Source organism: Littorina saxatilis, linkage group LG6 (assembly GCF_037325665.1).
Source record: "Littorina saxatilis isolate snail1 linkage group LG6, US_GU_Lsax_2.0, whole genome shotgun sequence".
Classification (NCBI taxonomy): Eukaryota; Metazoa; Mollusca; class Gastropoda; order Littorinimorpha; family Littorinidae; genus Littorina; species Littorina saxatilis.
Window position 1 is genome coordinate 43,334,139 of NC_090250.1, and position 17,411 is coordinate 43,351,549.

At 41.9% G+C, this 17,411-nt stretch overlaps 1 protein-coding gene across 1 annotated transcript in view; it reads left to right on the forward strand.

Moving 5' to 3' along the window:
- The first annotated feature begins 922 nt into the window (after positions 1–922).
- Positions 923–17,411, forward strand: part of LOC138969292 (adhesion G protein-coupled receptor L4-like) — a 52,889-nt gene continuing 36,400 nt past the window's right edge. The window contains exon 1 of the mRNA XM_070342046.1: positions 923–1,252. The gene's annotated coding sequence lies outside the window, so the exon portion shown is untranslated. The remainder of the gene's footprint in view (positions 1,253–17,411) is intronic.

Genomic DNA, 17,411 nt, shown 5'->3' on the forward strand with positions numbered 1-17,411 from the left:
CATAAATACAAACACACGGCATGTATTACTGACCCCCCCCCCCCTCCCCACACCCCGTTGAAATGAACCTTGTGTGTTTAATCAATAAAATGTCTTACGTCTTACGTCTCTCTCTTGATTGATGATTGTCCTTTTATTGTCTCTATTTTTATGTCTTAGTTTAGCAGGGACAGATTGTAAGACTAGGCGTCAGCCTAAAATCTCCATCCTTGAGTAATAAAGTTCGTTAGTTCGTTCGTTCTCTCTCTCTCTCTCTCTCTCTCTCTCTCTCTCTCTCTCTCTCTCTCTCTCTCTCTCTCGCTCTCTCTCTCTCTCTCTCTCTCTCTCTCTCTCTCTCTCTCTCTCTCTCTCTCTCTCTCTCTCTGTCCGTCAGTCTGTCTGTCTGTCTCGTTGTCTGTCGCTCTGTGTCTGTCTGTATGTCTGTCTGTATGTCTGTCTGTATGTCTGTCTGTCTGTCTGTCTGTCTGTCTGTCTGTCTGTCTGTCTGTCTGTCTGTCTGTCTCTCTCTCTCTCTCTCTCGCTCTCTCTCTTTCTCTCTCCGTCTCTCCCACCCCCCCCCCCCCCCTCTCTCTCTCTCTCTCTCTCTCTCTCTCTCTCTCTCTCTCTCTCTCTCTCTCTCTCTCTCTCTCTCTCTCTCTCTCTCTCTCTCTCTCTCTCTCTCTCTCCGTTCCCGAGTCTTCCGTATGTACATGGAAATCCGGGGAGGGTCGAGCTAAGGAAATCGAGATTACAACTGTAAGTACCCCGGGTAAGTGCTTTATTCAGCTTCGCATCCCCCGGTTGCCCCGATGACACTGCGAGTGCGCTCACGCACTCCACCTCCCACCTCATTAAACTGGGTATACCACTTTCGCCCTGCGCGCATCTACTCTGCGCAACTTGAAAATACTCAAACTTCGTTTAGAATTCTTCTTGTCATCCCTCCCCCTCCCCAACAGAACTCAAAACACGAGGATTTTCGGATGTGAACTCTTGTTTGCTGCGGATGGAGAGAAGTGAAGGTTTTCGCTGTGCTGAAGAAGTGAAAAGTGACATTACTGAGGAGAGGTTTTGAAATTCGGGAGGGTTACATCAGTGTGGTAGTGGTACTGTATAGAAGGAGTGTGGGAAATTGTAGGGAAACGTTGAGCAAATAATGAGAGATAAACTTGTGACTTACACTTGTTAGCATCATGCTGGTGAAGCGGAGTGGAGAATACAACTGGTTTACAAGGAATATTACTTCATCCAGTACCTGAAAAAGACAACAAAGGTATGTGTGCTTATTTGCTTGTGTGTTGCTGCTGTTGTTGGTGTTGCTGCTGCTGCTCGTAGTTTTTTTTTTCTTTCTTTCCCTTTTGATTTTTGTTTTGTTTTGTGTCTTTAAATGTTTTCAATCAATCAATCAATCAATATGAGGCTTATATCGCGCGTATTCCGTGGATACAGTTCTAAGCGCAGGGATTTATTTTTTAATTTTTTAATTTTTATTTTATGCAATTTATATCGCGCACATATTCAAGGCGCAGGGATTTATGTATGCCGTGTGAGATGGAATTGTTTTACACAATTATATATCACGCATTCACATCGGCCAGCAGATCGCAGCCATTTCGGCGCATAATTATCTTACTTTTCACGGCCTATTATTCCAAGTCACACGGGTATTTTGATGGACATTTTTTTTATCTATGCCTATACAATTTTGCCAGGAAAGACCCTTTTGTCAATCGTGGGATCTTTAACGTGCACACCCCAATGTAGTGTACACGAAGAGACCTCGGTTTTTCGTCTCATCCGAATGTTTTGTCTTCATTCCATCCTTTCGTTCTATTTTTCTCAGAATATTCCTATCAACTCGATGCTTTTGATTCAAGGATATTACAAAATATTGTAAACGAGTACGCTACTGGACTGAAACCGTATCACACACTCGTATGTATAGATATGTCAACCACCTGAACATGGTCTCTGTCTGTCTGTCTGTCTGTTTCTCTCTCTCTCTCTCTCTCTCTCTCTCTCTCTCTCTCTCTCTCTCTCTCTCTCTCTCTCTCTCTCGGTATCTCTCTATCTCATTTCCTCCCTCCTTCCTTTGTTCCCCTCAGCGATTCTGATTTTTAAAAAATTGTAACAGCTCCACTGTTATTTTCGTATACTATCTGCTACATCAATCATAAAGAAGAAAACGACAAAATGGATAGAAATGAACGAACAAATAATCATTCTGACAATCACACAAACGAACAAACGAACAAACAAACAAACAAACAAAACAAAAAACAAACAAACAAACACACTAACTAACACACAAACAGTACAAAAAAACGAACAAACAAACAAACAAACAAACAAATAAACAAACTAACTATAACTAACTAACTAACTAACAAAGTAACTAACTAACTAACTAACTAACTAACTACAGGGCAGACAGACAAAAGTACACACACACAAAAAACACCATCATAGACCGGTGTAATGAAAAGAAAAACTGATATCAGCGGCTTGTTTCTTGTGGTTGCTTTGTGGGTCGAATGGTTGGAGGAAGTTCACAAAATTTAGTTTGAAAAAAAGTGTATGCCAATTCGATGAAACTGACGAATAAGTGAAACATTGACTCCAATAAACACACACACACACACACACACACACACACACACACACACACACACACACACACACACACACACACACACACACACACACACACACACACAGAAAGAGAGAGGGAAAAGGGAGAGAGAGAGGGAGATCAAGAGAAAAAGAGAGAGGGAAAGAGAGAGAGAGGGAGAGAGAGAGAGAGAGAGAGAGAGAGAGAGAGAGAGAGAGAGAGAGAGAGAGAGAGAGAGAGAGAGAGAGAGAGAGAGAGAGAGAGAGAGAACAAAATGTAATGGGCCTAGTGGGTATGACGATGGTTATAGAAAATATATCAATTTATGTTTTTATTTACTGTCAGCGACTTTTTGCAAAACAATATAAGCACATATTCACCGCGCACGAGGGGTATTATTTCCTTTTGATGTAAAAAAACAAAACAATTACACATTTCAGCTACCAAGGGAAATACTCGTTTTTCAGATAAGGTTTTAATGGACGCTGTTCAAATGCAAATAAGACATACTGCGTATAATGGCGGCGGTTGGTAACGACGTAGATAATTATGCGGATTAGGCGCAGAGAGGCAAGGGAAAGGGAATACGCGTCTGAACTTCATGTACATACCATATTTGAACAGCAAACACACGCTTTTGAGAAGAAAAGAAGTGACATCATAGCATATTAAGAGGTCAATGTGACCTTTCAAAGCAAAAGGGGTTCCTAAGATTGAGTTGACGTTTTAAGTCGGATTACTGATTATATTCAGATCAAAGAAAAATCTTCAAATGAAAAATTCTATATCGAGGATATTTTAGATGCGTCAAAGAACCATCATTTGTATGTGAACTCCAAATTTTAAAAGAAGGGTAGGATGCATTTCGCAGGCTGCGGACTTTGAACAAAAAAACATTGGCAATTATTAAATGACTCATTCTGACATTCCGTGAAACCCGTCATTAACCAGAAATGTTAAATCCTGATGCAGTGGGCACTTCTTTCTTTGTTTGTTTTTCAGAGTGTTTTCATAACATATTCACACTTGAACTTTTGGGCTTGAGTCATTCCTTTAAAAATGGATGCTCGGATTTGCATGGTATGGCAGAACGAAGGTTTGTTTGTTTGTTTGTTTGCTTAACGCCCAGCCGACCACGAAGGGCCATATCAGGGCGGTGCTGCTTTTACATATAACGTGCGCCACACACAAGACAGAAGTCGCAGCACAGGCTTCATGTCTCACCCAGTCACATTATTCTGACACCGGACCAACCTGTCCCAGCACTAACCCCATAATGCCAGACGCCAGGCGGAGCAGCCACTAGATTGCCAATTTTAAAGTCTTAGGTATGACCCGGCGGGGGTTCGAACCCACGACCTCCCGATCACGGGGCGGACGCCTTACCACTAGGCCAACCGTGCCGATCAGAACGAAGGGAAGCAATAGCAATTTTTAACTTTAAAAACTATTTTCTTTTCCACCTAATCCTCCTCCTCCTCCTCCTCCTCTTCCTCCTCCTCCTCCTCCTCCCCTCCTCCTCTTCCTTCTTCTTCTTCTTCCCTTTCTACTGCATGGTTATGCTCACCAAATCGCCAAAGTCACACAGAAATACCAGCTTCAAAATGTGCCCTTGCCTAAATTAGTTATTGGTGTTTGTAATTTGAGTAAAAATAAAAGATTACCTTTGCTAATATTGGTATTATTTGGAAGCTAATTAGTTTATTGTGTCTCTTTTTCATTTGTTTTTGATGACCAAAGATGCACTTTACAAGCAACAGTCGGATGAAACAATATCAAAAAAAGAAAAGAAAAAAGTAAAAACCGACCAAGGGGACAATCATGGACTATCAGTCCTTTGCCTATTCACCCTACTTTAATGTCCCAAGCGGATTTCTCTTCGTTAATGTCAACTCTTTTTGCCTTTGTCGACCTTAAACAATCAATACAAACAAACAAAACACTTACAAAGAAACAAACAAGCAAAAATCATGTCCCACGTAATATCCTGGGTACAATTCGTTTTCATCATTCTCACTTCATAATTATTACACCTAAGTTGTATGACATGTCAGCGTAGGTGTAATATGAAGTCTATATCTCCCCTAAGACGAGGGCATGCGAAAAGGCAAGTGCTGAAGACGATTACATGAAGATTATAAGCTATTTTACACCCTACGATACTCCTATCATGAGCAGCTGTCAATGATGTCTTTCACTTGCATTCTTTCATCTCCAACAAACCTCGGTCCAGCTGTTATCAGCTGTCAGTAATCTACCTACTTGGTCCGCGTGCCACTAACACTGTATATATATATATATGAAGAAGCAAGCACCTGCCTGGAAAATGTTGTGGTTTGTCTGATTGTACTACTGTTGCCTGGGATTATCTTGACCGAACATGTCCGTTATTAAACCGGTAAAATCTGAAAATGCCGAAAATACAAAAAAACAGACAATTCCTACCGCCTGCGGTTTTTGTTGTTGTTGTTGTATGTTTTTGTTTTACATTTTCTCCCGCATAATTTTGATGAAATAAACTTGACCGGTTGGTGCGACAGTTCGATCGCATTTTGTCAGAGACAGGGTTCGTAACAACTAACTTGCAACATGTCATTTTTCCACGCTTGCGTTGTCCAATTTGAATCACACTCGAAATCACGGTAGTCGGGAGAGAAATCGACGCTCTTGCGTTTCGAACTGAACAAAATAGAACCGAAATAATGTGTTAGAATGTTTTAATTAGTCGTAGTCCAGTACAGTTTCTGGACGCAAACTACTCAAGATAGAAGGGGCTCTCGTGCTGGTCGACAACATTTAACAAATATGCTGGGACTATGAACCATCAGGGCCGATGGCAGATGCGTAGCAGAATTTTTTGCAATCGCTCATTCACGCACTATATGACAATAATTCAGCAACGCATACGTACGTGGCTAAAATGAGCTGGTCTGCATATACAACTACCAGCCCGTGGTATTTCATTCTGCCATTCTTATGTTTGACATTTGAATAACACTCAGAATCACATTAGGGTCGGGGAGATAGCTCTGTCTGTAGCGGCGCTGGCTTTGAAACCAGTTTGTCGCTATCGGCGTGAGTTCGAATCCCGGGTTCGACAGGGGATATATTTCCAGAGTCTACTGTGTGCAGACTCTCTTCGGTGTCCAAACACTTCCGTGTGCACACAAGCTCACGATAACGATGCCAAGTTCACAGGGAAAGTCTCAGGGCTTGAAAAGAGGAACACATGCAAAAGACATTGGGTAGCGCCGTACTGTGTGGCAGCTTGTTTTCCCCAATAATTAGGCAGCCCGAATTTCCGAGAGGGTTTATAACCTCACAGGACTGTATGATACCTCAGCTTACCTTACCTTACCTTACCTTACCTTACCTTACCTTACCTTACCTTACCTTACCTTACCTTACACCGCCCTGATATGGCCCTTCGTGGTCGGCTGGGCGTTAAGCAAACAAACAAACAAAACCTTACCTTACCTTACCTTTCCTTACCTTACCTTACCCTACCCTACCCTACCTTACCCTACCCTACCTTACCTTACCTTACCCTACCTTACCTTACCTTACCTTAACTTACTTTACCTTACATTACCTTACCTTACCATTCCTAACCTTACCTTACCTTACCTTACCTTACCTTACCTTACCTTACCTTACCATACCATACCTTACCTTACCTTACCTTACCTTACCTTACCTTACCTTACCTTACCTTACTTTCCACATTAATTGTGAGCTGGAACTATACCAGATTATTGCGTGTGGAGCTGGCAAACACTGAACTCAATACTGTACGTAATAATTTACTTTCTACTCAAGAGAGAAGAAACTCTCGCACTGGTCGACGCCAATCAATAAACATGCATAGTTATGCATACTCGCAACGCATTCTGGGATAATGACCCATCATGGCCGACGGCAGATGCATCATAGAGGAATTTTTAAACACTCATTCCCGCGAAATCTCGCGATAATTCGGCTGCGCATGCCTAGCTAAATTTTTGAAAGCCCTCATTCACGCAAAATCTCGCGATAATTGAACTACGCATGCGTAGCTTCTACCCATCATAATCGTACAGGTTGATTTGTTGCAAAAAGGAGATCTCGAACAACGTGGAGACTCGCGACTTGTTCGCCGAAACTAGTTCGTTAGCAATCACCTGACTGCCTCTTCCACCTTTGTCGTTGTGTACCTTGATTGGTAGGGAGGTGCTAACCCTCAGGTCCCGATAACGGTCACAAAGGGCCAGGCTGTGTTTCCTCCCTTCACAAAGAAATGCACCCCTCGCTCTATTGCCGGGAGGCCATCGTGCAAATGTCAACGTCCCGCGCGCCATGTTGGACGCGAGAAGCCAAGATGGTGGGCTGTTGAGAGGGCTGGTGGTGTGAAAGGTAAACGAGGTGTCTTTTCGGAGAAAGGTCAAGGAGGAAGAGATGATTGGCGTCTTTTTTCTTTAAACTTCTTCTTTTTACATTTAGTCAAGTTTTGACTTAATGTTTTAACATAGAGGGGGAATCGAGATGAGGGTCATGGTGTATGTATGTGTGTGTGTCTGTGTGTCTGTGTGTGTGTATGTGTAGAGCTATTCAGAGAAAACTATTGGACCGATCTTCATGAAACTTCACATGAAAGTTCCTGGGAATGATATCCCCACACAATTTTTCATTTTTTCGATAAATGTCTTTGATGACGTCATATCCGGCTTTTGTGAAAGTTGAGGCGGAACTGTCACGCCTTAATTTTTTAAGCTAATTGGTTGACATTTTGTCAAGTAATCTTCGACGAAGCCCGGACTTTGGTATTGCATTTCAGCTTGGAGGCTTAAAAATTAATTAATGAGTTTGCTCATTAAAGTTGTCATTAAAATCGATTTTTCGCAAACAGATTTAAAATTGATTGCATTGTATTCCTCATCTTCTCTTAAATTCAAAAATATATAGATATGTCATGTTTACTCTAAAAATGTGCTCAGAATGAAAGAAAATAGCTTCAGTAAGTTCTACGGACGCGTGCTTCGCGGTGGTGAGCGTGACCCGTCACGGTCTTCAGTATGGTTAGTCGATACTATCTGAATGTAGTCTCGGCGATGACTGATTTGTGGTGTTGATCTTGACTAAATGTTTTTATATCGCTTCACGCGACTTGTTTTTTTCTTTTCTCTTTTTGACTAAAGGTACAGTCGTGCTCGTGTACGTGTAAACGATCCTGTTCATGACCGCACATTTAAATGTTGTTCAAGCTCAGACGAGATAAGAGCATTCTTTAACTTATTTCCACACCAAAAGTCCACCGTATCGGTGCTTTCTGTGTGGAGTGAGAAAGGGTTATGACTATTGGATTCCACAACAGAATAAAATTGATTATGAGAGCAACCTTTACAAAGTCTGTACAGATTTTTAAACAAGTCGCGTAAGGCGAAAATACAATATTTAGTCAAGTAGCTGTCGAACTCACAGAATGAAACTGAACGCAATGCCATTTTTCAGCAAGACCGTATACTCGTAGCATCGTCAGTCCACCGCTCATGGCAAAGGCAGTGAAATTGACAAGAAGAGCGGGGTAGTAGTTGCGCTAAGAAGGATAGCACGCTTTTCTGTACCTCTCTTTGTTTTAACTTTCTGAGCGTGTTTTTAATCCAAACATATCATATCTATATGTTTTTGGAATCAGGAACCGACAAGGAATAAGATGAAAGTGTTTTTAAATTGATTTGGACAATTTAATTTTGATAATAATTTTTATATATTTAATTTTCAGAGCTTGTTTTTAATTCGAATATAACATATTTATATGTTTTTGGAATCAGCAAATGATGGAGAATAAGATAAACGTAAATTTGGATCGTTTTATAAATTTTTATTTTTTTTTACAATTTTCAGATTTTTAATGACGAAAGTCATTAATTAATTTTTAAGCCACCAAGCTGAAATGCAATACCGAAGTCCGGGCTTCGTCGAAGATTACTTGACCAAAATTTCAACCAATTTGGTTGAAAAATGAGGGCGTGACAGTGCCGCCTCAACTTTCACGAAAAGCCGGATATGACGTCATCAAAGACATTTATCAAAAAAATGAAAAAAACGTTCGGGGATTTCATACTCAGGAACTCTCATGTCAAATTTCATAAAGATCGGTCCAGTACTTTAGTCTGAATCGCTCTACACACACACACAGACAGACAGACAGACACACACACGCACATACACCACGACCCTCGTTTCGATTCCCCCTCGATGTTAAAATATTTAGTCAAAACTTGACTAAATATAAAAAGGTAGTGTTCTTCACACTATTTTGATTAAATGGTCAATCAGTGAAACAAAATAATGACCCAAGCAAAGCATCATAGGTACAATGTTTACGACAGAAGAGATAAAAAGAAATAGAGAGAGACAGACCGAGAGAGAGAGACAGAGAGAGGGAGAGACAGAGAGAGAGACAGAGAGAGATAGAGAGAGAGAGAGAGAGAGAGAGAGAGAGAGAGAGAGAGAGAGAGAGAGAGAGAGAGAGAGTGAGAGAGAGAGCGACACAGACAGACAGACAGACAGAGAAAGACAGACAGAGACAGCGACAGTCACAGAAAGAGGAAGAGAGACAGAGAGAGACAGCATGGGAGATAAGGCGAGGAGAGACAGAGCGAGAGACTGATAGAGGTAGAGAGACAGAGAGAGATAACAACGAGAGGGGGAGGAAGATAGAGGAAGGAGGGGGGGGGGAGAGAGAGAGAGAGAGAGAGAGAGAGAGAGGGGGGGGGGGGGGAGAGAGAGGGGGGGGGGAGAGGGGGGGGGGGGGAGAGAGACGTTACACGAATTACAAACAGAAGCGGAAAATATAACACAAGTGATTCAAGTGACTTATTATTCAGAATCGTGTGAACTGTTTGCACGGCCTGGAAGGTGGCAGATTTAGCAGTCAGACGCGACGTCCCTGTGCCTTTGTGGCCCTAATACTGCATGAAAAGGAATCAAAAGAAATCATGCTTGGACATCTTCTGTTGGCAACCAACGTTTTGTGCACGACAATGGGAAACTGAAAGAGCGTGCGCAAAGGCGTAATGCGTTTCGTTATTTTCGTTTTTGCGTCTGTGGTCGTGAAGCTCTTGATGACTGACACACTGAGTTAAATATGTGCCTTAACAGACAATTCGAAGTCATGGGGAATCTTCTTCTTGGCGTTCGTCTTGAGGAATAATCTTATTTGATATGTTGACTATTTTGGTTTTCTCTTTGCTCGTATTTTCATTCATTGAATTTAAAAAAGCTTGAATGTCGTTGTTGTTGGTGTTGGTGTTGGTGTTGTTGTTGTTGTTGTTGTTGTTGTTGTTGTTGTTGACTTTGTTGATGTTGTCTTGAAGATTTTGTTTTTCAACAAAGAATTACTGCATCAAATCAACTTTTAATAATAGGTGGCAAAATATGCACCCAGCTGACTTTATATCGCTCATCTTCATTCAAGCCAAAATGTTCGTTCTTCGCTGTAACATTTCGACCACCCAGCAGTTCAAGCAAGCCATCAAATGTGGAGCGTTTCTTGTTCTCTGGTCGGGTATATGCACCCCACCATGGGTACACACAACTACAAGCCCTCTTCGTGGCAGAGAGCCACCCGAAATGACTGGCGGGTACAGGTACCCGACGGGTGGGAAAAGAAAGCAGAGCATGAAGCGGACACCATGCGCATAAATAGACACGGGACGCGTTAGGTGCCAGGGTGTTAGTAGGGGGATAAGCGGGTCGGAGCATTACTGTGAAGAAAGGAATAGGAGGAGTGTTTGAAGAAACAGAGAGAAGATAAGAATACGAATGGAAAGAAGGGAAGAGAGAGAGAGAGAGAGAGAGAGAGAGAGAGAGAGAGAGAGAGAGAGAGAGAGAGAGAGAGAGAGAGAGAGAGACAGACAGACAGACAGACGGACAGACGGACAGATAGACAGACAGAGACAGACAGAGACAGAGGGGGGAGGGAGAGATACAGATTTTATTTTAATGAAAACTGCTTTTTTATAACGTATCTTTACAAAGATGACATACATTTGAACTGAGAACTGACGAATGGGTAAATCTAGATCTGCAAGACTCCTCCTCACACACACACACACACACACACACACTCACACACACACACACACACACACACACACACACACACACACACACACACACACACACACACACACATACACCAATATCAAACCTAAAGGCCAAGAATTGTCAATCACATCATATTGTAATAAAAATCGTTTTTCAACAATTCTCCAAAAGATGGTATTTCAAAAGGCATGGAGAATGAGCATGTTGATGTATAATAGTAAAAATACAATTTGACGCAAGATTCATTCAACATCCATTATGGCATGCCTTTATTTGCCTTTGCGATACCCAGCCATCACTCCGTTATAAAGTAATTTCCGCTTAATTGAATGGTACTTGTCATCTAGGTTTGTAACGAGCTTAAAAAGATATTTTATCGGCCGTTTTGTCGCTGATTTTGGTGGATTGGTGGTGGTGTCTTTTATTTTGTTTCCAAAAAGACACTTGATAAATGCTATTTAAGCATCAGTTGAACGGAAGTCCAGGCCTGAAAGTGGCGAGTATTTTACTCGCCATGGCGAGTAGAAATCTGTAAATGTGACCCTCCACCACGAAATGAGTCGCATGCCACCTTGCGCGGTTCTGCGCAAGGCTTAGTCCGGGGAGTGTCTGGTAACAGTGTGTGGGTCACCTTAGTCACAGGCTTATAACTCAAACAGTTTTGCTCTTTTCTAAAACGGTTTTCACCACTGGATAGAGCATAAAAAACTCTTTATGACAATGTAAAAATATGAAAATCATGCAAAGGTGACATGCGACTCATTCCGATCCGTGGGGGAGGGTCACAAATGGCGAGTAGAATTGTTAATCAACTCGCCAAAGGCGAGTAAAGTTGCTGAAACACTGAATTGAAATGGTTGGTTCGGCAAGTAAAATTTGTTCTCTGGCTAGTAAATTATGAGAAGTACTAGCCAAAGGCGAGTGCCCCATTTTGTGGACTTTCAGCGCTGAAGTCTGGAAATCATATTCGGTCGCGCTACTTTCATTGGGATCAAAAACCATACTCAAGGATGACTTACTTAAGAAAGCAGTTTGCTTACGTCCCCAAATCTGGGCTTCTCTTTTCCAAGAGTAACTCCGTACAAGATGTGTCTCTTCTAGGAGTAACGCGGTACAAAACTTCTCTTTGCTGGAGTTAACGCCGTGCAAAACTCTCCTTTAGAGGAAATGCCGTAACAACATCTCTTTTTCAGGGTAAACGCCGTAAAAACAAAAACTTAAAACAACAAAACAAAGGGTTACGCCATACAAAACTTCTTTCCCGGGGGTTTACGCCTCACGCAACTTCTCTTTTCTAAGGGTAACTCCATTCACAACATTTCAGTATTACGAGACTTCTAATTCCTTCTACTAAGGGTAACGCTATTCAACATTTCTCTTTTCAAGGGGTAACGCCATACAAAACTTCTCTTTTTTTTAAGAGGCTAAGCCCTACGAAACTTCGTATTCTCTTTACTGATAGTATATGGCTGTACAAAACTTCTCTTTTCCAGGGGTAACGCCATACAAATCCTCTCTTTTTTTCGCCCCTACGAAACTTCTTATTCTCACTCTTTGCTAAGGTTAACGCTGTACAAAACTTATCTTTTCTATGGGTAACGTCATACAAAACTTAATATATTTTCTAGGGGTAACTCAGTACAAAACTTATCTTTTCTAGGGGTAACGTCATACAAAACTTCTAATTCTCTTTACTAATGGTATATGGCTGTATAAAACTTCCCTTTTCTATGGGTAACGCCATACAAATCCTCTCTTTTTTCGCCCCGACGACACTTCTTATTCTTGTTACTAAGGTTATATTAACGCTGTACAAAACTTCTCTTTTCTAGGGGTAACTCGTATGAAGCTTCTCGTTTTGAGGGGCTAAGCCCTACACAACTTCTAATTCTCTGTACTAATGGAATGGCTGTACAAAACTTCACTTTTCTATGGGTAACGTCATACAAAACTTCTCTTTTCTAGGGGTAAATCAGTACAAAACTTCTCGTTTTGAGGGGCTAAGCCCTACACAACTTCTAATTCTCTGTACTAATGGAATGGCTGTACAAAACTTCACTTTTCTATGGGTAACGTCATACAAAACTTCTCTTTTCTAGGGGTAAATCAGTACAAAACTTCTCGTTTTGAGGGGCTAAGCCCTACAAAACTTCTAATTTTCTGTACTAATGGTATGGCCGTACATGTACAAAACTTCCCTTTTCTTGTGGTAAACACCGTACGAATACTGTCCCATCAGCAGCCCCGGCCACACAGTAAACCAGCGAGCGGGGCGGCCAGAGTTGAGGGATGAGGGTAAACATGGGGGCAGGACGTACATCCATCCCTTTGTCAGTCCCCGGACCTCCGCTTATCCTTCGGCGTGCTCCGTGGTGTGAATGATCATTGCCTCCCTTTGTTTGCACCTCACACACGGCGTGAGAGGACCGATTTTAGCCCACAGGAGCTTGGAGTCGAATTCGGATTACAGGTGTTTTGAGCAGGACGTTAGCATGTCAGTCGCTGTTTCTGGTTATGTGAGCCGATTTTAGCCCACAGGAGCTTGGAGTCAGCGGAGAGCGCTTCTCTGGATTACAGGTGTTTTGAGCAGAATGTTAGCATGTCAGTCGCTGTTTCTGGTTGTTATGTGAGTCGATATTAGCCCACAGGAGCTTGGAGTCAGCGATGAGCGCTTCTTCGGATTACAGGTGTTTTGAGCAGAATCGTGTTAGCATGTCAGTCGCTGTTTCTGGTTGTTATGTGAGTCGATATTAGCCCACAGGAGCTTGGAGTCAGCGATGAGCGCTTCTTCGGATTACAGGTGTTTTGAGCAGAATCGTGTTAGCATGTCAGTCGCTGTTTCTGGTTATGTGAGTCGATTTTAGCCCACAGGAGCTTGGAGTCAGCGGTGAGCGCTTCGTCGGATTACAGGTGTTTTGAGCAGAATCGTGTTAGCATGTCAGTCGCTGTTTCTGGTTGTTATGTGAGCCGATTTTAGCCCACAGGAGCTGGGAGTCAGCGGAGAGCGCTTCTTCGAATTCGGATTACAGGTGTTTTGAGCAGAATGTTAGCATATGTCAGTCGCTGTTTCTGGTTGTTATGTGAGCCGAACCAGATTTGAATTGGCTAGATTCTTACCGGTACGATATACATCTCTGGAACGTTACTGCGTTTGTGAGGAGACAGTGTTGATGATTCTAATGCCTAACATCCCACACACTTCTGATATTACTGCATGGTTACTTGGTGTGTTCCGTGCGTAATAGTGAACTAACGCTTGGTCCGAAATAAACAATTCAAATGGTGAGCGATATATCTTTTCAATATTCGTATTTCAAGTTGCTTCCTCCATCAGTGAGTAAGTAAATAACAAAAATAAGTTCATTAAACAATGCATGAATGAATGAATGAATGAATGAATGAATCAATCAATGAATCAATCAATCAATCAATCAATCAATCAATCAATATAGCATTATGTCAATATATCAATAAGTGAATATATAAATAAATAAATGCATGTACATGCATACAAAAATAAGAAGACCGACAGACAGACAGACAGACAGACAGACAGACAGACAGACAGACAGACAGACAGACAGATAGACAGACAGACAGACAGACAGACAGATAGACAGACAGACATTCATACAGACAGATAGATAGACAGACAGACAGACAGACAGACAGACAGATAGACAGACAGACAGACATACAGACAGACAGACATTAAGAAAAAAAGAAAAAAAGAAAGACAGACAGACAGAAAGAATTTTTTTTTTATATTTGTCCAAAATGTGACCCTCCACCACGGAATGAGTCGCATGTCACCTTTGCATGCTTTTCATATTTTTCCATTTTTCTAAAGAGTTTTTTATGCTCTATCCAATGGTGAAAACCGTTTTAGAAAAGAGCGAAAACTGTTTGAGTTATAAGCCTGTGACTAAGGTGACCCTCACACTGTTACCAGACACTCCCCGGACTTGTATTAAGCCTAGCGCAGAACCGCGCGAGGTGACATGCGACTCATTTCGTGGTGGAGGGTCACAAATATGGTCTCATATATTCCGTATCAAATATCTCGTTTGATGGATAAGATCATTACTCTGTAAGCACTGTGAGCCATTATCAGTCAAGAGCGATAGCGGAATAATTGCGAGTCAACAGGAACGTCAGTCGATCAGTCTCGTGTAAAGGTACCTTTCCTATGGTGTAAACGATTCTGCCGCAACGAACCTCGCCAGACTAGTACATGGAATATGAGCATCCTAAGGCTTATAAGACACTTGCCCCAAAACACTACAGCCTCACCGCATACCTCGCAGAGTTTTTACACCCCCGGTATAGGGGTGTGTATAGGATTCGGTCCATGTGTTTGTTTGTTTGTGTTCGCATATAGATCTCAAGAATGAACGGACCGATCGTCACCAAACTTGGTGAACAGGTTTTATACATTCCTGAGACGGTCCTTACAAAAATTGGGACCAGTCAAACACACGGTTAGGGAGTTATTGGTGTGTATAGGATTCGGTCGATGTGTTTGTTTGTTTGTTTGTGTTCGCATATAGATCTCAAGAATGAACGGACCGATCGTCACCAAACTTGGTGAACAGGTTCTATACATTCCTGAGACGGTCCTTACAAAAATTGGGACCAGTCAAACACACGGTTAGGGAGTTATTGGTGGATTAAAATTATACAACGACTTATAGAGGCACACCCCCGTTGGTCAAAGGGAAATAACCATTCTCACTGCCACCAACTGAGAAGGTTATTTCCCTTTATAGGGGGTGTTTTTCCTATCGGAGGAATTTCTTGTTGTGTTAGGTTTTTGTTGAAATAATTTCGTAGCTCACATCTAAGTCAGTCTGTGAAATTACACCCCCCCCCCCCCCCCCCCCTCCCCGAAAAAAGTAAAAAATAAAAATAAAAATAATAATACTAATCTTACTCTGCACAGAAAGTAGGCAGCGGGTTGAGTATTGGTATACATCCCATGACCTGCCTCTTTGTCTCTGTTAGCTGTTGAGGGGATTATTCTGGATAATCCATCACAACCATATGGAGTATCCATCACAACAGAGTCTCGATCTCACCTGTCATTGGTCATTGTCTTTGATCTCAGAGTACATTTGAATAATTTAGAGGTCATCTGCATATTTATCGTTAACTCGGGGACTACTTTTTTCAGCAAAACGATTGAGATATTCTGCAGTATAAAAATCGAACTGACGTTTGGCTAACGATCTACACACATTATCATTGAAGAAATAAAGAAAACAACAAAGAATGTACATAATCTGTTTGGGTGAATAGAGCTGAGTGAAGATTATGAGTTGTCCAACGCGGTGAGACTGAGAGAGAGAGACAGAGAGCACGAGAGAGAGCGACAGAGACACACAGTGATTCAAGGCGCACAATTCTAGTAAAGTTGTCAGTCGTAACAAGGTACGCTTCATGGGCAACCGCTTAGATCAATCCCAAGAGCATCCTGATTCAAAATCTTGAGCAACAAAATAAAACTTACACTAAAACAGTATGCTTATAGTTTAGTTCATTTGTTATCGCTTTTAGAGCATTGATTGCTAAATATGGTTCAATAGAACAAGGCTGTTTCATCAGTCGTCTGCTACAGACCTGTCGTCTGCTGCAGGATCTGTCGTTTGCTATACATGTAGTATCTTCGGCTCAAGTTGACCAGCATGGAAATTGCCATTTTCAAAGTTGGTGATACTGTTAGAATAAAAGGTGGCGAAGAAGGTCGGATCTTGGACATACAGAGACCACTAGGCTACATGCGTTGCCGCATAAAAACAACTCGACAGTGGTGCGCCGTTTTCCCCCAGATACCTAATGGCCTAAGACAACGGCAGACATCAAAGTTAGGCTCACCTAAATCAGTAAAAGACGATTGAAGAAGTAGGTAATACAAATTTGAACACTGAAGCACAAAGGCTCGAATAAGCACAAACTCAGCAATCATCTTCATCGCTTGTAAAATCACACACGCGGTCTTTCGAATCCTGAACTCAGGTCAAAAATGAGTTACTTCCCTTCGGGTATCATTCTCTCCCGTCGCTAGCTGTGAAGCGAAGATTATCAGAATGCGGTCTTTCGCAGTTTTGACGAATGCCAGCTCGGGTAACCGACTTAAACCGGCCGGTAACTGCACAGTATCAAATGCATTCAACGGCACAATCCTGGAAACAAAAAGACAAAAGGGGACTCGTTTCGCACATGAATAATTATCATGACACGATTTTCGGTGGCAGAAGGTTTGATGAGCAGTAGGCCTAAACAGACACTCGCCGAGTTTGTGTCAAAAAGTTCGTTTTTTTTTTAATGAAAACGTCGGAGTAATGGGATAAAAAGCTTACACACCTCGTCCTGAATATCGTGCATATTTCCCCTCGGGTCGATTTACAGGTATTACCTCGCCAGAGGCTCGTTAATACCTGAAAATCGACCCTAGGGAAAATATGCACGATATTCAGAACTCGGAGTGAGTAACCTATAAGTATCCAAGTGGAACGAAGCTCTTATCCCTTGTAGAATCTGTGGTGGCAAACATGATCTTTCTACCAGTGTTAAAGTGGAATAGATATGATTCAACAACAAAAAAGCTTGGATAATCGGTCTCTTTTATTGGAACACTCGAGAAGCTGGTTGGCTGCGCGTGAACCGACGTTGTAGGGGAAGCAACCAATCAGAACAAGGCTGCGCTCTATTTTTCGTATTTAATTGTACGTTA